At 43.9% G+C, this 27,556-nt stretch overlaps 1 protein-coding gene across 2 annotated transcripts in view; it reads left to right on the plus strand.

Moving 5' to 3' along the window:
• Positions 1 to 27,556, plus strand: part of PM20D2 (peptidase M20 domain containing 2) — a 54,796-nt gene that overhangs the window by 2,525 nt on the left and 24,715 nt on the right. The gene's annotated exons all lie outside the window — the stretch shown is intronic.

Below are 27,556 nucleotides of genomic sequence, written 5' to 3' on the forward strand. Positions count from 1 at the left end.
TTAGACTAGACACAGACCGTAGCTACATACGTGGGATATTATCCTGTGTCATTTGACAAATTTTGTACCATTATAGACATTAATAATTTTTTCAACATGGGACGAGGACACGGGGCAGTAAAAATTGCAGCTCAGCTGCTTGTTCTTACTGGCTCCTGGCCACCAGTGTGGAAGAGCCCTTATGCCGCGTACACACGGTCGGACTTTTCGTCTACAAAAGTCCGACAGCCTGTCCGACATACTTCCGACGTACCTTCGGCGGACTTGCGGCAGACTTTCTTACGAACGGACTTGCCTACACACGACCACACAAAAGTCCGACGGATTCGTACGTGATGACGTACACCGGACTAAAATAAGGAAGTTCATAGCCAGTAGCCAATAGCTGCCCTAGCATGGGTTTTTGTCCGTCGGACTAGCACACAGACGAGCGGATTTCGGGGTCCGTCGTACTTACGACGTAAAGATTTGAAGCATGTTTCAAATCTAAAGTCCGTCGGATTTGAGGCTAAAAAAGTCAGTTGAAAGTCCGGAGAAGCCCACACACGATCGGATTACCAGCCAGCTTTAGTCCGTCAGCGTCCGTTGGACTTTTGTAGACGAAAAGTCCGACCGTGTGTACGCGGCATTAAAGTGCAATCTAGAAAATAACGCTTGCTAAAAATCAATTAACAGCTAAAGGTATAAATAGAGCACATCATGCCAGCCTTTCTCTGTTTCAGTAAAGAAAGTGTTTAAATACTGTAAACCAAACACATTGTCACAAGTGCAATTATACAAATACATAGTAAAATTAGATAACAGTAAATTGTGTTACAGAAAGATCCATCCTACAGTGTATGCTATATGGTCTAGAGGTGTTGTATCTGAAGCTGGCTGTATACTCTGCAAATTTCAGTCAGTTCTAAACCACTTCATAGTGAAGTTTCAAACTAATCTTAACCCCTTCACGCCTAAGGGTTAATGCAAATATTAATGTCTAAGCCCAATTTTGCAAGTTTGACATGTTCCTAAAACCGTACATATCATCACAACTACCTTGTGCATCCAGGTGAATTATACCATGTTTATTCCAGGACAAATTGGGCTTTCATTTGGTGGCAAATGGTAATGGATATCTCCTGATTTTTTTTTAATAGTTATTATCAAAAGAAAACTTTCCAAAATAAATAAAAAATAATAAAATAAATAAAAAATTAGCTGTATATTTCTTGTTACTAACATAACATTGTTACATAGTAGGTGAGGTTGAAAAAAGACACAAGTTCATCAAGCTCAACCTATGTGTGTGATTATATGTCAGTATTACATTGTATATCCCTGTATTTTGTGGTCGTTCAGGTGCTTATCTAATAGTTTTTTTAAACTATAAATGCTCCCCGCTGAGACCACTGCCTGTGGAAGGGAATTCCACATCCTTGCCGCTCTCACAGTAAAGAATCCTCTAGGTAGTTTAAGGTTAAACTTCTTTTCTTATCTTATCTTCTTATCTAATTTTAATGAGTGGCCACGTACCTTATTAAACTCCCTTCCGCTGAAAAGTTTTATCTCTATTGTGGGGTCACCAGTATGGTATTTATAAATTGAAATCATATTCCCTCTCAAGCGTCTCTTCTCCAGAGAGAATAAGTTCAGTGCTCGTAACCTTTCCTCATAACTAATATCCTCCAGATCCTTTATTAGCTTTATTGCTCTTCTTTGTACTCGCTCCATTTCCAGTACATCCTTCCTGAGGACTGGTGCCCAGAACTGGACAGCATACTCTAGGTGCGGCTGGACCAGAGTCTTGTAGAGTGGGAGAATTATCGTTTTATCTCTGGAGTTGATCCCTTTTTTAATGCATGCCAATATTCTGTTTGCTTTGTTAGTAGCAGCTTGGCATTGCATGCCATTGCTGAGCCTATCATCTACTAGGACCCCCAGGTCCTTTTCCATCCTAGATTCCCCCAGAGGTTCTCCCCCCAGTGTATAGATTGCATTCATATTTTTGCCACCCAAATGCATTATTTTACATTTTTCTACATGAAACCTCATTTGCCATGTAATTGCCCACCCCATTCTTTTTTTACCACCAAAAAACAACCCAAAATAAGTTCTGCTCCTGATGATTGCAGCAATAGTACATATGCGAATGCTATTTGTTGTTTGTACCTGTAGTACAGCCCAGAATCAATAGTGCGCTTTTTGCTTTTTTTTTCTTGTCCTATCTAAAACACACTGACACAGATACAAATTAAAAAAAAAAAAATCCTGCCCAAAATGTACTGATCCTGACCTTTGACCCTTACTTGATCCAAACACTGGCACTGACCTAGATCAAACCTTGATTTAGGTAAATTTTTCTTTATTTTTATCATTTACTTTTTTTACATACACTTTGTATCTTTCTCTCTCCTTGCAGAGAGGAAAAAAATGTATCTTTACCAGCACAAATATAGGCATATATGCGGACCCACCACAAAGAGGTTAGTATAAAAAAAAATATAAACATAAAAAAATGTAAACAGTACCCACCTAGGTGGATGCAGCATCGATCCAATGCTGCATCTGTCCCCTGCCAGCTCTGCACTGGCAATTGAACCATCAAAGACCGCTGACCACTCAGTTCCCAGCATTCTGTCAGCGGAAAGCCACTGTCATTTACTGGCTCTCTGCTCTGCCCCCCCCACGCTCACTGGAGTGCTGGACCGTGGAGGGGGCAGGTCACAGGAATGCGGAACAAATTTCACTTCTAGGATCCACAGGAGAAGTACAGCTAAAATAGATTTGGGTCATTCCAGTGGGTGAATCAAAGTGCATGTGAGACTTCTGACAAATGGGACTAAAGCTGGAATACACATTCATTTTTTACATTTTTTTAGCCTGTGGTAGAGCTGCACAATTCTGGATAAAATCGCTGCGTAAACTGTTGGCGCTATATAAACCCTGTATAATAATAATAATAATAAAATGAGAGTCATGATTTTTTTTGCTTAGAAAAAAGATCACGATTCTCGGCATAACATCATCTTTCACATTATACAAAAAAATTGGGCTAACTTTACTGTTTAGTTTGTTATCAATTCATTAAAGTGTGTTTTTTCCCAAAAAATTGCGTTTAAAAGATCGCTGCGCAAATACAGTGTGACATAAAATATTGCAACAACCGCCATTTTATTCTCTAGGGTCTCTGCCAAAAAAAAAAAAAATATATATAAATGTTTGGGGGTTATAAGTAATTTTCTAGCAAAAAATACGGATTTTAACTAAACAACAAGTGTCAGAAAAAGGTTTAGCCCTTTAAGTGGTTAAACTTTCCTCATTTACAGACCGAAGTTCATTCCTGTAGATGTAAACCCCAATTTTTTTTTTTTAATTAAGGGTTGCACCTTGTACAGTATAGGATTTCATGTCATCTGTGCCCAGTCTTGCCACAAAGAGTTAATCCAGCTCTGATCTGTTCTCTTATCTTATCTTTTTCAGTGAGATAAAAACTGACACACAGAGAAATAGGAGTTGCTGTGAGTGACAGGTGATCTACATATCTCATGCAGGAGCCTGAGAGAGGCATTCTGTGTACTTCAGATCCCATCCTCCTTTCTTCTCCAGCTCTCCCAGGATTGGCTGCTCCACACCTCAGCATGATTGGGCATGCTGAAGTCATGTGGTGACTTTTCTGGGTTTTGACTGGATGTTAGTGATCATAGCAGAAGTTCAGTGTAAGAAATACACAGGAGAAAATGCATGTTGACAAGTGGAGTGTAAAGGTGGGCGGGCAGTCTACTGACATAATAACTCCACCCACCAAGCTCCAAACAAGAGACCCGCCCACAGAATCTGCAGTTTTTCGGGTCTCATAACAGACAGAGGGGAGACATTTGACAGGTAAGGATACATGCAGGAGGCATGTATATTCTTATAGATAACCTCTATGGCAGTAGTTTAGAAAGGATGAGAGTGGGTTTACATCCACTTTAATCTAAAAGGACGAAATGTTACAATGTTTCTCCTTATCTCTGCCTAAGCGATGTTGTCATAAACTTGGCAGGCTGTCTGTTTTTTGTTTGTTTTTTTTTTTTGTTTTGTTTTTTTTGACAGCTGTCAGCTGTGAGCAGAGAATCGGGAAAATGCTTTGTTAAGATCGCAACATGATTCTTTAACGATTAATCGTGTAGCTCTACTTTTTTTTTTTTTTTTTTTGACAGCTGTCAGCAAAGAACTTCTCTGCACTGAATCGTAGAAATAACGGATTAAGATCGTGAGGGGGGTTGAATTAAGACCACATATTTTTAATGATTAATTGTGCAGCTCTAGTCTGTGTTTTTTACTGAAGAAAATAACAGATTCCTCCATCACTCTAACAGCACAGTCTCCCGTTGCATGCTATTGTATTCTGACAGCCAGTGCCACTACGTTCCAGCAAAGGGTTCCATGGCTGAGCCTAACTACTTTAGTAACTAATGCCTCATATGCATGGTCAACACACATCACCAAGATCAGCGTACAAATAAATGACAGTCTGACACTGGTTGCCACTGTTCACATGCAATTATATATGAAGTGATTGTCTGCAGGCCAGGTTAGCACATCCATCCATAACCACAGGTAAATTGATCGTTGTGTGATGACATGCATACTGTTGCATGCCATGTCAGTCTGTCATTCATTTGTGTAGGCTTCCTTTCTGTAACTGTTGTGGATAAGAGGCTCCGAGTGTGTTCAGGTAACATAGAGAAGGGGTAAGCAGAATTGGATAAAGAGGAGCTGCTGAAAGAGTATTTGGGGGGGGGGATTACACAGAAGTTCCAGATGAGGAGGGGGAGTTGGACTGGGGGTGGCTCCTCTACACCAACCTTTCTCAACCAGGGTTCCCTCAGAAATGAGCAGTGGCAAATGTGTTTCTATGCTACTGTCTCCTTAGTCTTGGATAGTGCGGGAAAGGGTTAAGCCTCGTACACATGATTGCATTTTCCGACGGGAATTGTGTGATGACAGGCTGTTGGCGGAATATCTGACCCTTTGTACGGACAATTGTTGCCAGATTTTCCGCAGACAAATGTTGGATAGCAGGTTTTAAAATTTTCCGCGGACAAATGTCTGTTGTCGGATTTTCCGAGAGTGTGTACACAAGTCCGTCGGACAAAAGTCCAAAGTACAAACACGCATGCTCGGAAGCAAGGATGAGCCAGAAGCAGTCAGTCTTGTAAACTAGCGTTTGTAATGGAGAATTAACATTCGTGATGTGGCAAATTATGAAATCTCCAAATGCAGTGCACAATTCTCTTCTTCATTAATGGGATAATAATGAAGCTGCTTTGCTGGTGATACTGATGGAGTTATTGCAAACAAATTTTCAAAGGCTTTTTTTTCCTAGTGATATCAAGAATAATATTATTATGCTTTTTTTTTTATTTGGGCAAGTTACCACAACACCATTATCCAGTAGTTTTTAAGATCAAAGATACAACTATGTTTGTGTCCCTTGTCAGTTTTACCTTGTATTTTTTAAATGTAACTGCCTACTCCCAAAATGTCATTTGAAGTAAAACACATAGCCAAGTATTATTCTACACAATTTTTTTTTATTGTGCTTTAAAAAAAGAAAACAAATAAAATTAGACATGCTATCTGCCAATAAAACTTAACAAAAAAGTGCATTCTATGCATCAAAAAAATGAATAATATAGAAAATATACCAAATCAAATAATTGTTATTCAACCAAAAAATAAAATAAAAGCCTTATGTGCCCTGCTTCTTAATATAGGGGGTCAACAAAGCCAAGAGTTGGTGAAAGCAGGGGTCCGTCATCCAGAGATAATTCCGAAAATCATATGGATTATTCTTCTGGAGCTCCCGCAGCAAAGGTATATGACACTTAAGGACCGAGCCTCTTTCTGAGATTTGTTGTTTACAAGTTAAAAACTGTTTTTTTTTGCTAGAAAATTACTTAAAACCCCCTAACATTATACATTTTTTTTTCTAACACCCTAGAGAATAAAATGGTGGTCATTGCAATACTTTCTTTCACACCGTATTTGCGCAGCGGTCTTACAAGCGCACTTTTTTGGGAAAAAATACTTTTTTGAATGAAAAAATAAGACAACATTAAAGTTAGCCCAATTTTTTTTTATTATGTGAAAGATAATGTTACGCCGAGCAAATTGATACCCAACATGTCACACTTCAAAATTGCGCCCGCTCATGGAATGGCGACAAACTTTTACCCTTAAAAATCTCCGTAGGCGACGTTTAAAAAATTCTACAGGTTGCATGTTTTATGTTACAGAGAAGGTCTAGGGCTAGAATTATTGCTCTACCAATCGTGGCGATACCTCACATGTGTGGTTTAAACACCGTTTTCATATACGTTCGCTTCTGCACCCGAGCTCGTCGGGAAGGGGCGCGTTTAAAAAAATGTTTTTTTCTTAATTATTTTACCTTTTTTTTTTTTTTTTTTTTTTTTTTTTTTACATTTTTACACTGTTTTTTTTGTTAAAAAAAAAAGTTCACTCTTATTCCTGTTACAAGGAATGCAAACATCCCTTGTAATAGAAAAAATCATGACAGAACCTCTTATATATGAGATCTGGGGTCAAAAAGACCTCAGATCTCAGATTTACATTAAAAATGCAATAAAAAAAAAAAAATTGTCATAAAAAAAAAAAAATTGCCCCCTTTAAGAGCTATGGGCGGAAGTGACGTTTTGACTTCGCTTCTGCCCTGCAGTGATATGGAGACGGGTGGGAGCCATCTTCCCCTCACTCGTCTCCATACCCAGGCAGGGGACAGATGCGATCGCCTCCACCGCTGCCGACGGTTCCGGTAAGCGGCGGAGGGCACCGGATCGCGGCGGGAGAGGGGGGCCCCTCTCCTGCTGCTGATAAAAGTGATCTTGCAGCGAATCCGCCGCAGAGACCACTTTTATCTTATACCGGACCGCTCACTGACAACGGGGATACCGGGGTTATGGCAGCTATCTGCTGCCATAACAACGATATCCTCCTTCAATGTACTGACATATAACGACGGTGGGTGGTCCGGAAGTGGTTTATAAAGCAACCAATTTTTGGTTCAAGAACTGCTTCTCCTCCTGTTCCTGGACTGGACTTGGGTCAAAGCAATAACTCCAAGGCCAATAATAAATAACACGTTATCTCCTCTAATTCCGCAACATTTCTGGTTGACGAACGGCTGTTCAGAAACTAACTGAAAATCGCTGAATGAAAAAAAAAGCAAAAGAAAAGCGCAAAATGAAAATCTCGAATCAACACTTACCAAACTTCTACTAACACGAAATTAACAGAAGGAGCCCAAAGGGTGGCACTAAAGGGCTGAAAAACCACGTAGTACGTCACTACGTTCATGTTTATTGGGCGACAATTCCTTGCCGTTTTGTATGCAAGACAAAATCCAGGCACACGCCTTCGGACAAAAGTCCAAGGTTTTGTCGGCGGAAAATCCGATCGTGTGTACGAGGCTTTAGAACCTCTGTGGCAACATTGACAACAGGACAGAAAGTAAATAGAAATTTCCAGCAGAGACACAGCAATAAAAACATTTTTTAGTAGTACAAGAGAAGGCTAGAGCCTCTGTCAGCTTTTATATTGCTGTGAAGGTCTCTAATACAGGTTTTCCCTCATTTTCCATCATATGACAAGTTTGTTGGCCCAAAGAGGACACAGACAGCAGTAAAAAATTAACAGAGGCTCCGACCTTTCCCAATATATCTAAAACTAAAAAAAAAGTTTTATCTGGACTGACGGTTAAAAAAAAAAAATGGTTAAAACACTGATATCCCACAAGTGACTACTCAGCAATGAAAACAATAGCTTAAAACGTAACTTCAGTCATTTTTTCATTTTTTCATCTATTAAATCTTCTGCCCTTGTCGTTTTAACTTTGGATAATAAAACGTTTTTTTTCTGCCAGTAAATACCTTATACAGCCCACTTCCTGTTTCCTGTCTGGTAGAAAGCCTAGGCTTATGACATCATGCACAGCTCTCTCTCTCACTCTAGTGAGCGTTTGCTAGGAAGGATGGGGTGATGAGTCATAAGAGAGCCAATGAGAGCTGCAGAGCTGGAGGTGTGTCTCTGTGTAAATCCTGGAAGTGAACAGGCAGCAGTTTCTGCTGTCCACAGTTAAAATGGATGCAGCCAGACTCAGTGGAGGGAGCTTTCTGCAGCATATTTGGCAAGTACAGAATCACAGTATATATAAAATAATATGCAAAGTGGTTGGAGAGAAGCTTCCGAATGGCAAAGATGTTTTTATTACAAATTATGTGAGCAGACTGCAGTTCCTCTTTAAGAAGCCGTGTTTCCATTCTTTGTACACGTTGTCATCTTACCTCACTTGTGATAGACTTATTTTAAATCGTACACTGTATGCATTATACCAAGGGAAATGTCAGTAGCTTGGTGGGATACAGCTGACTAAAATAAAATAAAATCCTTTTATTTATTTATTTATTTATTTATTTATTTTTTGCTGTAAATTACATATCATTATAAATGAGTGTATGTGGACTATATTTGCCATGCACATAAATCCTGTAGCGAAACACCACCAATGACCATCAATGTTAGGCCGGCCGTAGACAGTTTGAATCTACGCCAGTTAAGCAGAAACTGTGAAAAAAACGAGATTCGAAACGTGTGGGCAAGCTGAATGTACCAAGTTGATTGATCAACTTTGGTACAACCAGTGTGCCGGATTCACTTGCAATCATCGCTAGCAGCTGGTGAAGCCACTAGCAATAATTTGCAGGGAATACCATGGCTTACAGGAAAGAAATTTGCACCTTCTAAGGCCTGCCTTAGACCCTTTTCACACTGAGGTGCTTTTCAGGCGCTTTCACGCTAAAAAAAGCGCCTGAAAAGCTCACGAAAACCTATTTCCATTAAAATCAATGAATGCTTTCACACTGGGGCAGTGTGCTGGCAGAGCGGTGAAAAAAACGCCCCTCTCAATTGAAATGAATGGAAAGCTCTTCAAAAGCGCCTGAAAAGCTCTTCAAAAGCGCTCGGTGTTTTACTGGCAGTTTAGAAGCGCCTCAGTGTGAAAGGGGCATTAGGGTATACTACAATTTTTACTGTCTCTGTCACATAGACCTAGATGTTGCTCAATTCTAGAGCAAGTGAGATGCAGGATACATTCTCTGTGATTCCATTTTGCTGTTACTGGTTCAGGAGTGAAAATTATGCAAAAAAATAAATGCTAAAAATATGGCCCAGGGAGGTCCTGAGATGAGAAAATAATCCAAATGTAAGTTTATATCATTAAAACATAAAATAAACCCCTGGTGAAAATATACAGCATAACAAGCTGTAGTGATCAAAGCTCATCGAACAAAAACACTAAAGTCCAAGATGCTTCACAAGCAGCGAAGAGACTTTGGGACATATTTAATATAAAGTGGTGAATGTCAAAAAACATTCACTGGTCATAAATCAATTACTAGCATTTTAAAAGGATTAACCTGGAAGATTAATAGTAACAGGTTGGTGGATTTCAGATTTGCTGTGTAAATATACCCCTTTATCTGTAACCTTGACATAATGTACTGATAATATTTTACAGCTGTGGTGTACTGGGGTCATTATACTGATCGAAGAATAAACCATAAGAATGAATTATATTTTATTGTCACAGTTTAAAACTGAACTCTAGGCAGATAGAAAACACAAACTAATTCAGCTCTGTACTCTGAATACATAATTCAGTTTATTCCATAAATACAAGCAGTGGAACTACCTGAATTTCATCTGTTATCAGCTTCTTGCAGTCCCTGTTCAGCAAAGCTGGAAGGTGAGAGGAAGAAGTATTACAAGGAGCCAATCTGTTCCCATGCTGACAAGCAGCATGCTGTTAGGTGGAAAAGGCAGATTGACAGAGAGAATAAATCATCACTGTTCTGTTTCTCCTTCCACTGTCCAGTCACAGTCTGGGGCAGGTCTGCAACTATTTTGCTCAGAGTAAGGAGCAGCAGGTAAAATGAGCCAGAAGAGGTCCAGAATGGGGGGGTCAGGTTCACTGGGAACAGGTATGGTGGCAGGGTCAGAAAGTTCCCAGAGATCTGGTAGAGGTGGTAGGATCAGAGTTTTCCAGAAACAGCAAACAGAGTTTGGACACAAGGGTTAAATCATTGAAAGACTGTGAGCCTGCTGAGGTAGGGCTAAATACCTTCCTAGCAGTCAGCATCAGCTGGAGACTAATTTACGGAAGGGAGACACAAGCTAGTAGACACTGGAATGGCACCCTTCAGGTCCAAGGACCACAGTGCCATCAGAAGCTGCTCTAGTTCCTAACAGTTCCCCCCATTAAGAAGCAGTCTTAGCAGGCAGAGAGTGTGCAGAATCAGGCTGGGCAGCAGGCAGAGAGTGTGCAGAATCAGGCTGGGCAGCAGGCAGAGAGTGTGCAGAATCAGGCTGGGCAGCAGGCAGAGAGTGTGCAGAATCAGGCTGGGCAGCAGGCAGAGAGTGTGCAGAATCAGGCTGGGCAGCAGGCAGAGAGTGTGCAGAATCAGGCTGGGCAGCAGGCAGAGAGTGTGCAGAATCAGGCTGGGCAGCAGGCAGTGAGTGTGCAGAGTCAGACTGGGCAGCAGGTGGAGAGTGCAGAGTCAAGCTGTAGAACCTTGGGGACCAAACTCGGGTACAGAGCCTCGGAAGCTGAATCCAGATGTGGGTCCTTAAAAACCAATGCAGGATGCAAGGTTCATAAAGTCTGAAGCAAAAACAGGATGCAAAGTGCTTGAAACAGAGTTGGAGGTACAAGGCGCCTGAAACAAGGTCAGGGTGCATAATGGCTTTAAGGAGTGAGACCCCACTTTGCTGAGTAAGCAAGTCTCTTCCAAGGATGGATGGAACTTTTTAGAAAACATGATGAGGTATTATTGCAGCATAAGAAGACTGGAGCGCTGAATCCCAAAGGTGGAGAGGCAGCAGCCAGGGCAGGAGCTGATCCAGGAGCATATTGGCTCAGGTACAGTTGGAGTCTGAACTGCAACTCTTGGCATGAAGAGAGGCTGGACTGGAACTGGAAGCAGGCTCTGCAGGGAGTATGCGGAGTCATGCTGGGCAGCAAGCGGAGAATATGCGGAGTCATGCTGGGCAGCAGGCGGAGAGTGTGCAGAGTCAGACTGGAAAGCAGACTGAGAGTCTGCACAGTAAGGCAGAACCAGGAAATCACTGAGCCCTCATCTCCTCTCCACTTGGCTTTCACTCAGCTCTCACGTCACACACACAGTCCCCCCTCCGCCATCAGCATTGGACCAGCTCCTGTGATAGGCAGAACACTGGTCCAATGCCGATGGCGGAGGCGGGAGTGTGTATGTGTGACATGAGAGCCGAGTGAAAGCCGAGGAGCCAAGTGGAGAGGAGATGATGGCTCAGTGAGATGATGTCGGCGTATAACACGAACCCCTGATTTGCCCCTGATTTTCAGGGAAAAAAGTGCGTGTTATACGCCAATTAATACGGTATTTGATCCCCTGCAGATTTTTTAAGTTTAAGTTATTATGGTAACATAATACACCGCCATGGATTAAAATCCTGCAGCGCCCGAAAGGCCCCCCTCCTCAAAAAGGCACATGTACAGGCCCATCTAAGGTTGCCAATAAACATCTAAATGATTCAGAGAACGATTGGGTGAAAGTGCTATGGTCAGATGAGACCAAAATTGAGCTCTTTGGCATTAACTCAACTCGCTGTGTTTGGATGAAGAATGATACATTTTCTCCCAATCCTCTGAATCATTTAGATGTTCATTGGCATGACTGTACATGTGCCTTCTTGAGGAGGTGGACTCGCTGTGATTGGAGGAAGAAAAATGCTGACTATAACCCTAATGCCCCGTACACACGGTCGGATTTTCCGATGGAAAATGTGTGATAGGACCTTGTTGTCGGAAATTCCGATCGTGTGTAGGCTCCATCACACATTTTCCATCGGATTTTCCGACACACAAAGTTTGAGAGCAGGCTATAAAATTTTTCGACAACAAAATCCGTTGTCGGAATTTCCGATCATGTGTACACAAATCCGACGCACAAAGTGCCACGCATGCTCAGAATAAATAAAGAGATGAAAGCTATTGGCTACTGCCCCGTTTAGAGTCCCGACATACGTGTTTTACGTCACCGCGTTCAGAACGATCGGATTTTCCGACAACTTTGTGTGACAGTGTGTATGCAAGACAAGTTTGAGCCAACATCCGTCGGAAAAAATCCTAGGATTTTGTTGTTGTAATGTCCGATCAATGTCCGACCGTGTGTATGGGGCATAAGAACACCATCCCTACAGTCAAGCACAGAAGTGGAAACATTATGCTTTGGGGCTGTTTCTCTGCAAAAGGTACAGGCTGACTTTGCTGCATTGAGCGTCCAATGGCAGGGGCCATGTATTGTAAAATCTTGGATGAGAACCTTCTTCCCTCAGCCAGAGCACTGAAGATGGGTCATGGATGGGTCTTCCAGCATGACAATGACTCAAAACATACCGCCAAGGCAACAAAAGAGTGGCTCAAGAAGAAGCACATTGACCACTTCAGCCCCGGAAAGATTTGCCCCCTTCCTGACCAGGCCATTTTTTGCAATATGGCACTTTGTCGCTTTAACTGACAATTGCGCGCGCGGTCGCGCAATGCTGTACCCAAACAAAATTGATGTTCTTTTTTTGCCATAAATAGAGCTTTCTTTTGGTAGTATTTGATCACCTCTGTGGTTTTGCTTTTTTGCACTATAAACAAAAAAAGAGCAACATTTTTGAAAATTTTTTTTTACTTTTTTGTTATAGTAAATATCATCAAAAATGTTTTTATAAAACAAATTTCTTCATTGGTTTAGGCCAAAATATATTCTACTTTTGGTAAAAAAATCGCAATAAGTGTATATTGATTGGTTTGCGCAAAGCTTATAGCATCTACAAACTATGGGAAAGATTTATTTTTTACTAGTATTGGCGGTGATCTGCGATTTTTAGTGGTACTGCGACATTGCAGCGGACAGATCGGACACTTTTGACACATTTTTGGGACCATTGACATTTATAAAGCGATCAGTGCTATAAAAATGTACTGATGACTGTATAAATGTCACTGGTAAGGAAGGGGTTAATGCTAGGGGGCGATCAAGGGGTTAAATGTGTTCTCTCGTGTGTGTTACTAACTGTATGGGGATGTGACTGACTGGGGTAGGAGACATATCGCTGTTCCTACTTAGTAGGAGCAGACGATCTGTCTCTCCTCTCCTGATAGAACAGGGATTTGTTAGTTTACACACACAAATCCCTATTCTGTCTCTCGTACCCACGATCGCACATGGCCGGTGGTCATTGCGACCGCTGGCCACACGCATCAGGTCCCCTGCTGTGCAGTGCACGCCTGCTATAGCTGTTCAAAGGGCTGACATACAGCTGCGGTGATTTGTGGGAGAGAGCCAACCTGCTGCATTATGACGGCGGCTGGTCGGCTAGTGGTTAAGGTCATGGAGTGGCCTAGCCAGTCTCCAGACCTTAATCCTATAGATCCTATAAATTTATGGAGGGAGCTGAAACTTTGAGTTGCCAAGTGACAGACAAGAAACCTTAAGGATTTTTCTGCTAAGAACAGGTCACAGGAGTGCAAAAGGAATTGCACTCCTGTGATCCAAAAGAGAAGTACAGCCAAACAAGCTTTGGCTATACTTCTCCTTTAAGGTTTCTTGGCTGTCACTTGGCAACTCGAAGTTTCAGCTCCCTCCATAAATTTTCTATAGGATTTAGGTCTGGAGACTGGAGTGGCTTCTCGAGTCACTCCTTTGTTGCCTTGGCGGTATGTTTATGGTCATTGTCATGCTGAAAGACCCATCCATGACCCATGTTCAGTGTTCTGGCTGAGGGAAAGAAGGTTCTCATCCAAGATTTTACAATACATGGACCCATCCTTTGGCCCCTCAATGTGGCAAAGTCGGTCTGTACTTTTAGCAGAGAAACAGCCCCAAAGCATAATGTTTAGACTTCCATGCTTAACTGTAGAGATGGTGTTCTTAGGGTCATAGTCAGCATTTTTCTTCCTCCAAACACTGCGAGTCCTCCTCCTCAAGAAGGCACATGTACAGTCATGCCAATGAACATCTAAATTATTTAGAGAAGTATTGGGAGAAAGTGCTATGGTCATATAAGAACAAAATTGAGCTCTTCAGCGTTAACTCAACTCGCTGTGTTTGGAGGAAGAAAAATGCTTCACACACGAGAGCAGCCCCGACTCTCCTGCCACCTCAGAAGATTCGGAGGACTTTCTGGCCCTCCTGGGCCCCAAGCACCCACGGGCCTACCCAGAGCCTGAAGGAGGCAGTAGGCCTCACTCCCCCAACACGCCTGTGCATGCCTCCCCCAAGGCCCAGAGACAGTCCCGCTCCAGAGACTCTAGCTCAGCCAAAGGAACTGCTGGGACCCCCTCTTATGCCCAGATTGCAAGCTCCCGGGCACTTCCTCAGACGGGGAGCCCACTGGCACCAGCTCCATCGCCCTCCCACACTCCAACGTGGTCTGAGCCCTGGGACCCTCCACCGTGACCTCCTTCAGCCTGACAGCAAGACACCAAGGAAAATCTGCTATACTGCACTACCCAGAGGACCTAAACGCCTTCTGTGATGCCCTTGGTATTCCTACTCCTCAGCTACCTGACTGGGACCTGGTGGCCATCCCTCCTCCACCCCCAGTGGTTTAGCAGAAGGTCCCCCCCACCAAGCGCTCTAAAGGACCAGACTCCCCTTGTAAAGCTACTAAACATAGAAATGGCTGATCCCACTCTATGATGATCTTCCTGAGTCTAGTTAGCCTCCATGTCCTTTTCTGTTTTGTCCAATTTTGATGCACCACAACCTGGTCCCTTTCTATAAGTTACTTCACTTACTGCTTCACCGTTATTCCCCGATTGCCCCTGCTTCATCCTAGTTTAACACCATGGGCTGCTCTCGGCTGAGACACGAGAGAGTTCAACTCTATGCTTACCCACCCCCCTTGGTTTACCATCCAAAGTTCACCCTTAGCTCCCTGTTAGTTGATTTTCATCATATTTCTGTGTCCCCCCGCCCCGTCTTTTTTTCAGTTCTCTGGTCGGGTGGACATATAAGAACTGCATTGGCCCCCTGACCGCTAGGTCTTGTAGGGCCCTCAGATGATGTATGTTGTAAAAAATGTGTATGTTACTGTTCTAACACCTTCTCTTCTAGCTTCCTTTCCTCCTTCTCTCCGCATGCTGGCTCCTCGCGTAGTCCTCGATGGCCACCCACTCTCCACCCGTGGATGTCACGCTCCCAGATCCTGCACATGGCACACCACCAACAAGATCATTTAAGTATACCCGTAACTCCTCTCATCCTATACAATGGCTAAGATTCTGTCACTAAACGTCCACGGCCTAAACTCTAATAAAAAAAGGCACCTAGCACTTTGGGAATTCAAGCAGTCGGGGGCAGATGTCATCATGATACAGGAAACCCATTTTGATAAAGAGGGCACCTTCACATTCGCTTCCAGACGTTATCCCCAAGTCTTGCAGGCTTTCAGCCTGCATAAACGTGCGGGCGTCACCATGCTTATCAAAAAAGGCTCCCCGTTTACTTGCTCTACTTCCTACCTTGACCCACAGGGACATTTTGTCATAAGCGGCCTATGGCAGATGCAGGCAGTTATCTTCTGCGCTCTCTATGCCCCGAATATCCGTCAGCACCGATTTTTAACTAGGGTTCTTGCCCGCCTCTCTTGGACGCCCCTTGATTTCCTCATAGTCGGTGGACATTTTAAACTCTCCCACTCCACAACCTTTGACCGCCACGTGTGAACCCCCAGGCTCCGCAGACTCGAGCCCTCAGGGACTCCAAGCTCTTTCGCCAGCTCACCAAGCGACTGTCAATACAGGTTGTATTCTGCCCCTCACCATACCCACTCGCGCATAGATTATTTCTTTGTTAACAACAACACGCTCCACATTACTTGCTCTGCGCAAATACTCACAATCTCCTGGTCTGATCATGCTCCCGTCCTACTAACGCTAAACCTAGGCAATCCTCTCCATAGGCCCTATAACTGGCGGCTGAATAATTTTCTTTTACAGCATCTCCCCTCCAGAGTGGAACTGGAATCTACCCTGAAACATTACTTTGTCGAGAATGACACCCCTGATGTCTCCCTTTCTACACTCTGAGCAACCCACAAGGCGATCCTCAGGGGTCAGTGTCTTTCTTCAGCCATGAAGAGGGATGCTAGGCCCACCAAGCTATAAGCTGAGCGGGACCTCAGGGCCCTTGAAGCCCAGCTACAGTCTTCCCCGTCCCTATCTCTCCTCAAACAGATTACCCGCCAACGAATGACACTTAAGGACCTCGTGATGGGTCGGGTAGAGAAAGCACTGATCCGACTAAAACAGTTATACTACGACAAAGGCAGCAAGGCACACTCACTGCTGGCTAGAAAATTAGCTGACTGAACACAGCAGTCTAGACGCAGAAAAGGCCTTTGACCATCTTGGTTGACCTTTTCTGTTTGCCACACTATCTCACGTGGGTTTCAGGGGACCTTTCCTGCAGGCGGTACAACATCTTTACACCAACCCCACGTCACAAGTAAAGACCCCTTTTGCCCTCTTGTCCTCCTTCCCAGTTACTAATGGTACCCGCCAGGGCTTTCCGCTCTCCCCTTTGCTATTTGCTTTATGTGTAGAGCCCCTGGCGGCGACCATTCACGGGCATGCGGACATTAGGGGTATATCGGCTGTTTGCGGATTACATTATCCTCACCTTGACCCAGCCCAGGATCTCCCTACCTAACTTACATGCTGAACTTGACAAATAAGGGCCGATTTCGGGCTACACACCGAATGCATCTAAGTCCATAGCCCTTCCAATTAATCTCCCAGAGGATGAAATCCACCACCTACGGTCCTGATATCCCTATACTTGGGAATGTACTTCTCTAAAATACCTGGGGTTTAACCTCACCCCGTCCTTCACCACACTATACCAAGCCGATCCCCCCCCCCCCCCATATATAAGTCAAGTAGGGAGTTAATCCAAAAATGGAAGACCCATCACATCTCTCTCCTGGGGCAAATCACATCTGTCAAAATGGTTATCCTTCCTAAGCTTCTGTATCTGTTCCAGACACTACCCATCCCTGTCCCCTACAGCCACCTACGCAAACTGCAAGCTGACTTATAACGATACATGTGGAACTATAAAAGACATAGGATACCCTGAACAGTCCTGATGGCATCGCGTGTTGACTGGGGCCTGGCGTTCCCCAACCTAGTTAAATATTATCTGACGGCCCAACTACGTGCAATAGCCTCCTGGTTCCCCCAACGTTCGTACAATAAATGGACGGAAATAGAGAAAATTTGGTTGGTGCCTGTACACCCAAACAGCCTCCTCTGAAATGCGAATGTGGAGGTGGAACCCCGTTGGCTATTGGGGTCAATGTCCCAGCTTAGGCGGCTATGGCGTAAGCTATCTCATGAACGCAAGCTCAAATCTGAAAGATGACTGTTGACCTCCTTTCTCTGCAACCCCAAAGTGCCTCCTGGTCTTACCCGACAGATCTCGAAATATTCTCACGGCTGCACGATGCCTAGTTGCCCTTAACTGGAAGAAAAGCTCAGCATCTTCCACGGAAGCCCTGACACTAGGGTTAAGGATGTTGAGCTTATGGAGAAAATGACTGCCAGGATACGGGACAGGCTAGATGACCACAATAAGATCTGGGAGCGATGGCTTCACCGGGAGGACCTACCCTGAGCCGGTAAAAGAGCTAATGCGGTAACTTTCTGCCTTCTTCCTACTCTGTTCTCCTACTTTTTCTATCTTTCTTCTCTCTTTTATTAATCCCCTCTTGGATACTCTCCATGCAAAGTTATGTATGATTCCAGTTTTCAGGCACTGCTTACTGTTGTTCTAAAACATTGTCACCATTGAAGTTGAAATGTATAATGCAACAATTTGAAGAAGGTTCCTCCCTTCTCAATGCCACTGCGCTCTTTCATGCATTGTCCTTTTTCTTACTCAAACTTGTACCCGTGTACTGTTTCTTTCATTGGGACAACCAATAAAAATGTTATTTGAAAAAAAAAAAAAGACTAAGAAAGCACCCCCTAAACCGAGTCACTTAGAGATGGAGGAGCAAAAAGTTGATGTACCCTTACAGGGTCCACCTGGAATACAAAATAATTACTCTCCCTGAAGAAGCACTGGCTGAGAGGTAGACCAGTTTAGACTTTCCCCTTGCAGAGGTGAAAGTTACTAGAAACATCAGCTTGTGGGTAAGTAGAGAGAGAAGAATGTCTCTAATGGGTCCAACACAGGGGGAAACTCGGCAACCTATTCCTTAGGCTTCTTCCAATGAGGAAGATGGGCATTCTTACCATCAGTAGCATCCTAAATATCTAGTATCTAGAATTGATCTGAAGAGACCTTTTCCTCAAATACCATGGGGAACCAATGCTTCTTATACAAGAATTACAGGAATTGGCCAAGGTGCGTACACATGAGTATCGGCCGGAGAACCATACAATAGCAAATTTGGGAAACTTTAGTTGACAGGCAGAGGTAAAAATAAAAATTACAGCTATTTTTCCATGTGTACTATAAGCAAGGGAGGGTTCAATAACAGTGTTCTCAGAGATCTCTTTAAAGGGAAGTTAACCAGCTAGCCATGGTTTCACCAGGTACAATTGCAAGCAGGAGCCATCAATTGCACCAATCCAAGGGTAGGGCTGACTGCCTCAATAAGGAGAAAAATTAGATTTAGGCATAATGGTGCTGATCAGTGCATTCTTATGGCGAGGGAGTCTTTCCGCTGTCAGAATACAATAGCACAGTGGGAGGGAATCCCCCATCCACATTTAGTGTGTGGATGGGAGAATCAAGATATTTTCTTTCATTCAACCCGCTAGTTCAATGAAAAAATATTACTTGTGTATGGCCAGCCTTTACATCTGCATTTGAATAGCTGGGGCAGGAAGCAACTGCATACAAAAATCCACAATGGCTGTTTTAAATTAAACAGGAGAGACTTTGAAAGCTAAACACTTCAAGCACAATCTGACTGAGGTCTGTTACTCAGCCTGCATTAGCATAGATCAAGGGTCTCCAAACTTATAAACAAAGAGCCAATTTATTGTCCTTCAAACCTTAGGGGGAGGGGGGGGGGGGCAATAGGAGAAGAAAATGTCCTGGCATTAGCGAGAGTGAACAATGTCTAATCGTTGGTATCATTGGGAGATTTAGTGTCCGATTATTGGTGTCAGTGGGAGGAATAGTGTCCCATCATTGGTGTCAGTGGGAGGAATAGTGCCTCATCATTGGTGTCCTTGGGAGGAATAGTGCCCCATCAATGGTGTCAGTGGCAAGAATAGTGCCCCATCAATGGTGTTAGTGGGAAGAATAGTGTCCCAGCATTGGTGTCAGTAAGAGGGATAGTGCCCCATCATTGGTGTCAGTAGGAGGAATAGTGCCCCATCATTTATGTCAGTAGAAATAGTGCCCCATCATTGGTGTCAGTGGGAGGAATAGTGCCCCATCAATGGTGTCAGTGGCAAGAATAGTGCATCATCAGTGGTGTCATTACCAGGAAGTATGCCCCTACTGAAGCTGACAGTGGAGGGAATAATGTCCCAAGGGCCAGATAGAAGCAAGCAAAGGGTTGCATCTGGCCCCTGGGCCACAGTTTGGAGACCTTTGGCACATCCATTGGAGAATCTGACTGTGACCTGTTACTCAACCTGCATCAGTATAGTCTGACCATGCAAAGCCTGCATTAGCAATAAAGCATGTGTGTTTTTAGCCCTGGAATTACCAGGGAAATCCACACTAATGCCTCGTACACACGAGCGGACTTTGCAGCAGAATTGGTCCGACGGTCTTTCCGCCGGACTGTCCGGCGGACTACCTCAACGGACGGACATGCCTACACACGACCGGACTTTCCGGCAGGCTGGGTCCGCCCGTCTTTCCGACGGACTTTCGCCGGAGTTACGGCGGACTTTCAGAATGAACAGACTTGCCCAAACAGGGACAAGTCCGTTCATTTTGAACGTGACTCGGGTACGACGGGACTAGAAAAGGAAGTCAATCTTGCCGCTTTTATCGTCGAGATTGACACCTTGCGAGCCCCGTCGCGGGTCATACCAGGCCCTTAGGTCTGGTATGGATTATAAAGGGAAGCCCCTACCTTGAAAAAACGGCGTGGGGTCCCCCCTAAAATCCATACCAGAACATGATCCGAGCACGCAGCCCGGCTGGTCAGGAAAGGTGGTGGGGACGAGTGAGCGCCCCCCCTCCTGAACCGTACCAGGCCGCATGCCCTCAACATAGGGGGTGGGTGCTTTGGGGGAGGGGGCGCCCTGCAGGGCCCCCCCCACCCCAAAACACCTTGTCCCCATGTTGATGAGGACAAGGGCCTCTTCCCGACAACCCTGGCCGTTGGTTGTCGGGGTCTGCGGGCGGGGGGCTTATCGGAATCCGGGAGCCCCCTATAATAAGAGGGCCCCCAGATCCCGGCCCCCCACCCTATGTGAATGAGTATGGGGTACATGGTACCCCTGCCCATTTACCTAGGGAAAAAGTGTCAATAATAAAACACACTACACAGGTTTTTAAAATAATTTATTAAACAGCTCCGAGGGGGAGTCTTCCTCCGGCTTCGGGGGTCTTCCCCCAGCTTCAGAGGTCCCTCCGGTTCCTCTTCTCCCGGCGTCCGGTTGGTTCTTCTCCGCTCTCTCTGGCCTCTTCTCCAGGCTGGACTGCTCTCTGAGCGCTCCGTTGTGACTTATATAGGCGGAGACCCCGCCCCCTTATGCCGTCACAGTCCCTGGGCATACTGGGACTGTGACGTTTTAGGGGCGTGGTCACCGGGTGATATTGACCACGCCCCCTAAAACATCACAGTCCCAGCATGCCCAGGGACTGTGACGGCATAAGGGGGCGGGGTCTCCGCCTATATAAGTCACAACGGACCGGCCGGGCTGCGTGCTCGGATCGGGGTCTGGTATGGATTTTAGGGGGGACCCCACGCCGTTTTTTCAGCGTAGGGGCTTCCCTTTATAATCCATACCAGACCTAAGGGCCTGGTATGCCCCGCACTCGCCGCAATAGGAAAATTAGCGCGATATGCAATACCCTGCCCTTGCGTCGTATCTGGTCCGTCGGACCAGCATACAGACGAGCGGGCTTTCCGTCGGACCAGCATACAGACGAACTGACTTTCCGTCAGGAACTGAGTCCGACAGAAAGATTTAAAACATGTTTCAAATCTAGGTCCGGCAGACTTTTGGGGGAAAAAAGTCCGCCGAAGCTTACACGGTCGGATTGCAGAGTCCGCCGGGCCAAGTATGCCGGAAAGTCCGCTCGTGTGTACGCGGCATAAGAACCGGGTATGCGCATTGAAGAGACATCAAATGTGATGCAAGTGTACTGTTTATCCAAGTCTGGCAAGGAAGCATAGAATGTGAAAAAAGTGCTGTTGAGCTTTTTTTACCAAGGTACATCAGGGTATTGCAGAGAGAGAATGTGGATTCTCTCATACAATTTAACAATAAATAGTGCACACTCACTCCTAAATAGAAGGTGCATCATCAAATGTATCAGTTATGTTCAAATGATATACTTAACCCACTTCAATACAGGGGACAGTCCCCCCTTCCTGCCCAGGACAATTTTCCTGTTGCACTTTGAATGACAATTGCGCGATGATGCAACACTGTATTCAAACTAAATTTTTATAATTTTCTTCCCACAAATAGAGCTTTTTTTTGGTGGTATTTGATCACCACTGGGGTTTTTATTTTTTGCTAAACAAACTAAGAAAGACCGAAATGTTTGAAAAAAAAAATGTTTTCTTTGTTTCTGTTATAAAATTTTGTTTTCTCCTTCACTGACGGGCACTAATGAGGCGGCACTGATGGGCACTGATGAGTTGGCACTGATAAGGTGGCACTGATGAGGAAGCACTGATATGTAGAATTGATGGGCACTGATAGGCGGCACTGATGGGCACCGATAAGCAGCACTGATATGCAGCACTGATGGGCACTGATAGGTGGCACTGATGGGCACTGACAGGCGGCACTGATGGGCACTGATAGGCGGCACTGATTGGCACTGACAGGTGGCACTGATGGACACTAATAGATGGCAGCACTGATGATGGGGTACTGACAGGTGTTTGTGATGGGCACTGATTGGCACTGTGGTGGGCACTGATTGGCACTGTTAGGGGCACTGATTGGCACTTTGATGGGCACTGACAGGCGTTTCTGATGGGGCACTGACTGGCAGCTGAAGGGCACTGATTGGCATTGCTGGTGGCACATCAGATGGGCCTGTGCTGATAATCAATGTGCTGATTACCAGCACAGACCCCCCCCCTGACAGGGAGAGCAGCCGATCATCTCTTCCTGTCAGCGAGAACCGAGGAAAGCCTTTTATCGGCACTTCCTGGTTCACGCTGTGATTGTTCACAGCTGATCACGTGGTAAGGAGCCGCCGTCAGATGTTATCCTGTTGGACGTCATATGACGCCCAGTCATAACTGAACCACCGCCCCGCCCGTCATTCTGCTATAGGCCGGGGGGGGGGAGTGATTAAAGAATTGTTGTACTTTCAGTACAGTTAACCTTCAAATGCTCTTTCTTCCTCAGCAACTCTCCCAAATGTTCTACTTAGCTGTGCCTGCTAGATGCTACAAAACTGCTGCTTCCAACGTCTCTTGGGCAGGTGTTACTGGTCTCCATTTATACCTACAGAAAGGCAGACTATTTTGTATCCCAAAGATTTGCAGCCTTTTTGGTAGTGAATAGGGATTCCTTTGGGTATGTGCAGAAAGAGAACCTGGTCAGACCAGCAGGGCCTCAAAGGTATCAGAGGAACAGAGGGTGGTGACTTGAGAAGGTTGCTGGAAGAAGAGAGAGAGCAATTAAAGTGACTGTTATTAGAAAAGTTTGGGGGCTGCATTGCAGTTCTCCTTCTGAAAATGTTAGATGGCTGGCTATGTCTGACTTCAGTATGTTTTAGTCGTAGTCCTGGACAAATATGTTGTAAATGAGTGTCAGTACTATCTCTATTTGTCTTCAAGCACGATAATGACAGACAGGGAACTAGTATTCTGGGTAGAGTTTCAGTAATGGCAACATCTAATAATCTCTTACGACCTTGTCCCTTCAAAGATAGCTATACTAAAAGTGCCTTAATTTTCCACATGTGATAACTGTATTGCTTTAAAGAAACACGCAATACTATGTTGCATATGTAAATTGTTTAATAAGAAACTTTTTTGGGAAAAAAAAAGTGCCTCAATTATTTAATTTAATTTACATCCTAGATCTTTTATGATATATATTACTGTGCAAACATTTTTAAATTAGGAATGCTTTCAGGAATAGAAGTGTTAATGGTTTATTTTTATAAATTAACACAAAAGTTAATAAATAAAAGAGAAAAATCCAAATCATCCTGTAATTTACCACAGTACTGTGCAAAGGTTTTAGGCAGGTGTGAATAAATGCTGTAAAGTAAGAATGCTTTCAAAAATATATATTTGAATTGTTTATTTTTATCAATTTACAAAATACAAAGTGAGCGAGCAGGGGAAAAATCTAAATCAAATCAATATTTGGTGTGACTACACTTTTGGCTTCAAAACAGCATCAGTTTTTACACTTGCACACTTTGCACACTTGCACAAAGTCAGCAATTTTGTAGGATTAGAGTCAGGTGTATGATTAACCAACAGGGGTGCAACGGATCGTCAGTGATCCGAACGGTTCACCCTGTTCGGATTGGTACACATGCGTGGCTTCAGCCTAGCTCCGGAGCGGCGGCCATCTTGGTACACCCAGCGGCCGTTTACCACGTGATCGCTCCGTCAAATGACGGAGCGATCACTTGTAAACAAACCGGCGTCATGTCATGCCGGTTCCCCTCTGTGTACTGATCTGTGCAGTGGAGGGGAGAGATCGGATGGCAGCAGTGCCAATACTCTGCCATACCCTGCCAATACTCTGCCAATACCCTTCCAATACTCTGCCATACTCTGCCATACCCTGCCAATACTCTGCCAATACTCTGCCATACTCTGACAATACTCTGCATTACCCGCCAATACTATGCCATACCCTGCCAATACTATGTCAATACTCTGCAATACCCGCCAATACCCTGCAACACTCTGCCATACCCTGCTAATATATTATTACAGTGGGGGCGATTTTTTTTTGTTGATCCGAAAATGATCCGAACCGTGACTCCTGATCCGAGGAACGATCCGAACCGTGAGTTTTTTGATCCTTTGCACCCCTATTAACCAATTATACCAAGCAGGTGCCAATGATCATCAATTTCATATTTAGGTTGAAACACAGTCAAACTGAAAAAGCTGTGTAGGAGGCTTGAAACTGGGTGAGGAACACCAAAACTCTGCCACTAAGGTGAAATTGTGGAAGACAGTTTCATGTCACAGGCAAGACTGAGCACAGTAACAAGACACAAGATAGTTATACTGCATCAGCAAGGTATATCCCAGGAAAAGATTTCAAAGCAGACTGGGGTTTCACAATGTACCAAGGTTGACCAAGGAAACTTAAAGTGTTACTAAACTCACAACAGTAAACTCAGTCTGTGTATGCAGTAAAGCTTGCTTGTTTGTGGAACCTAAGGGGTTAATCCTTCACATTGTGTATAAATGCTGTTTGATCCTGGCTTCTCTGACTCTCCCCTCTGTCTACTGACTCCTAATAATATTCTGGTAACACAGAGTCTATGGAGTCAGGCTGCACATGCTCAGTTTGATGTGTATTGCTAGAGAGGTATTTTTTTTTCTTGGGAGGATACATGTGATCAGCACAGGGCCAATCAGCACTGTCCAGACAGAGGGTCAGGGGTCTTGCAATCAAATAAGACAGTCAGAAAACTCCTCCTACAAGCTTTAACCAGTGCTTGGCTGGACACTGATAGAAGTCATGAGACTGCTCTAACTGCTGATGAGAAAAGGTATTTAGCAGTTTGTTTACTAAATACATTTTATTTCCATGTTCTGTGTACTGCGGGAGACCAGATATTGTGAATGCAGGGTCCTAGATTTAGTAACACTTTAATGTAGCAGATGAAAGACACATCATGCTTACCTCCCTTCAACATCAGAGGATGTCTAGTGGTGCCATCAGCACAGAATTGGCAGAAACCAATAGCACCCAGGTACACCCATCTACTGTCCTGAGAAGTCTGGCTGGAAGTGGTCTTTATGGCAGAATTGAGGCACAAAAGCCACACCTCTGACGTGGAAAGAGATTAAGTGACTCAACTATGCATGAAAACATAGGAACTGGGGTGCAGAAAAATGGCAGCAGGTGTTCTGGACTGATGAGTCAAAATTTGAAATATTTGACTGTAGCAGGTGGCAGTTTATTTGCTGAAGGCCTGGAGAGCAATATATAAATGAGTGTCTGCAGGCAACAGTAAAGCATGGTGGATGTTTCTTGCAAGTTTGGGGCTGCATTTCTGCGCATGGGGGTTGGTTTACTAAAGGCAAATCCACTCTGCACTACAAGTGCACTTGGAAGTGCAGTTGCTGTAGATCTGAGGGGAAGATCTGAAATGGGGGCAAGCTCTGCTGATTTTATCATCAAATCATGCATCATACAAGCAAAAATGCTGTTTTTTATTTTCCTTGCATGTCCCCCTCAAATCTACAGCAACTGCACTTTCAGTGCACTTGTAGTGCAAAGTGGATTTGCCTTTAGTAAATAAACCCCATAGAGTTTGAGATTTGGTGAGGATCAATGGTGTCCTCAATGCGAAAAAATACAGGCAGATACTTATCCATCATGCCATACCATCAGGCAGGTGTGTGATTGGCCCAAAATGTATTCTGCAGCAGAACAATGACCCCAAACATACAGCCAATGTCATTAGGAACTATCTTCAATGTAAAGAAGAACAAGGAGTCCTGGAAGTGATGGTTTGGCCCCTACAGATCCCTGATCTCAACATCATCGAGTTTGTCTGGGATAACATGAAGAGAGAGAAGGATTTGAAGCTGCCTACATCCACAGGAGATCTGTGGTTAGTTCTCCAAGACGTTTGGAACAACCCACCTGCCGAATTCCTTCAAAAACTGTGTGCAAGTGTACCTAGAAGAATTGATGCCATTTCGAAGGCAAAGGGTGGTCACACCAAATATTGATTTGATTTAGGTTTCTCTTCTGTTCATCTGTTCTCATCTGTTCATTTTAATTGATAAAAATAAACTATTACAGCATTTTTTTCACACCTGCCTAAAACTTTTTCACAGTAGTGTAAATACAGTACTAAGTATAAAATTGATGCGCTTTAAATAAATAGTGCACAATATGCTGCTGCGACTAAGCTTAAATCCAGGAATAAAAAATGCATACATGTGAATAAAATAAATAAATAATTATGGTGCTAATACATGTGTTAAAATTGCCAAAATAAATCTTCAAATTGGTGATGTGACGGTGAGTATAAATAAAATAATAATGACACTCTGAGTACAATGTCCAGGCAGAGATAAATAGTGGGAGAAAGTAAAAATAATTAAACAGTTCCTTCCCTTAATCCAGATTGATTGACTCACTGGGTTAGATCGTTTGTATCAGGATATTTAGTTTTTCTTGCATCCCACTTCAGCCATTATACTGCTGGTGATTCGGCTCTCAGGATAAAGGTTTTATGCAAAACAAACAAAGAAAAAATAGATCATTGTGCAGTGAACTTACTAGATAGTACATAAGCAAAACAGGGACAAGAGATACACTCACAAACTCCCGGTCTATTAGAAGCATTCAAATAAGCAGATTGCAGTCAGCCGCTGTGGACGAGGTTTCCCATAGAGAAACAGCTGCTGTTAACCTTCAGGTGTATTGCAGCACTGAACGTCCTAAGCTCCTCCCACGCGTTACATCACTGACACGTGACTTTTTCAAGGAAAAAGTCACGTGTCAGTGATCCTTGAAAAAGTCACGTGTCAGTGATGTAACGCGTGGGAGGAGCTTAGGACGTTCAGTGCTGCAATACACCTGAAGGTTAACAGCAGCTGTTTCTCTATGGGAAACCTCGTCCACAGCGGCTGACTGCAATCTGCTTATTTGAATGCTTCTAATAGACCGGGAGTTTGTGAGTGTATCTCTTGTCCCTGTTTTGCTTATGTACTATCTAGTAAGTTCACTGCACAGTGATCTATTTTTTCTTTGCTTGCTTTGCATAAAACCTTTATCCTGAGAGCCGAATCACCAGCAGTATAATGGCTGAAGTAGGATGCAAGAAAAACTAAATATCCTGATACAAACGATCTAACCCAGTGAGTCAATCAATCTGGATTAAGGGAAGGAACTGTTTAATTATTTTTACTTTCTCCCACTATTTATCTCTGCCTGGACATTGTATTTTGGCAATTTTAACACATGTATTGGCACCATAATTATTTATTTTATTCACATGTATGCATTTTTTATTCCTGGATTTAAGCTTAGTCGCAGCAGCATATTGTGCACTATTTATTTAAAGCGCTTCAATTTTATACTTAGTAC

The sequence above is a fragment of the Aquarana catesbeiana genome, linkage group LG04 (genome assembly GCF_042186555.1).
Source record: "Aquarana catesbeiana isolate 2022-GZ linkage group LG04, ASM4218655v1, whole genome shotgun sequence".
NCBI lineage: Eukaryota > Metazoa > Chordata > Amphibia > Anura > Ranidae > Aquarana > Aquarana catesbeiana.